The 772-nt window shown below is 48.6% G+C and overlaps 1 pseudogene; it reads right to left on the bottom strand.

The window, feature by feature from the left end:
* Positions 1-53: 53 nt before the first annotated feature.
* The window catches only part of LOC103587887, a 1,662-nt pseudogene continuing 943 nt past the window's right edge, over positions 54-772 (bottom strand).

Genomic DNA, 772 nt, shown 5'->3' with positions numbered 1-772 from the left:
TTTCTTCAACACTGATCAACATGCAGATTTAGTCCACATTTGCTTTGATCTGTCTACTGAGTTAACCTGAGCTGCTTCTTCAGAGACTCTGGCATCTCAGGTGGAGGAAGGCAAGGCAGCCTGAAAGCAGACCTTGGTGGAGTCAGAGATGAACCACTGCAGTGCAGTCACAGTACCAATCCTGAAGATATGGGCACCAGGTCCCTACCATACACCTCTAAATCCTAGTCTCTGGCCTACTTTTCTTTTTATTCAACACAGATACCACAGAACCAGTGGGGTGGGAAACAACTGCACAGAAGACTCCAGCTGTGTAACCTGCCACAAATGTTACAACCAGCTGCTCTGTCTTTGTACATTAACCTGGGGGTTTAGGAACCACGGACTTGCACAATGCTTCAACAAAACGTTCATAGCAGGTGAACGTCATCATAGTGTGTGGCATCTGTCTCATCCAGACAGAAGCGACTCCCTTGTGGAATGCATTCAGGCCATCTTCCTTATATGGTTTGGGAGCTGCATCCCTCAAAGTGTTTGCTTAACTTGGTTGGGTTTGAATTTGAATCTTAGCAGCTTCCATGGGAATGAGGGCAATGTTGGCAAAAAATTCACGACTGGCAGAGGCAGCCAAATACAGTGATGTGTGCCAGAGATAGGTGTTCTCCCCTCCAAGCACACTGCTGTACAAGACCTTGAATACTTCACAAAAGTCACACTGGCAGGGCCGGCCCGGTGGCGCACTGCTACAGTGCGCCGCTTGGGAAGTGCGGTG

Source organism: Galeopterus variegatus, unplaced genomic scaffold (assembly GCF_000696425.1).
Source record: "Galeopterus variegatus unplaced genomic scaffold, G_variegatus-3.0.2 Scaffold500, whole genome shotgun sequence".
Taxonomy (NCBI): Eukaryota; Metazoa; Chordata; class Mammalia; order Dermoptera; family Cynocephalidae; genus Galeopterus; species Galeopterus variegatus.
The sequence above is the reverse complement of the archived record's forward strand: the minus strand, read 5'-3'. Positions and strand labels throughout refer to the sequence as shown.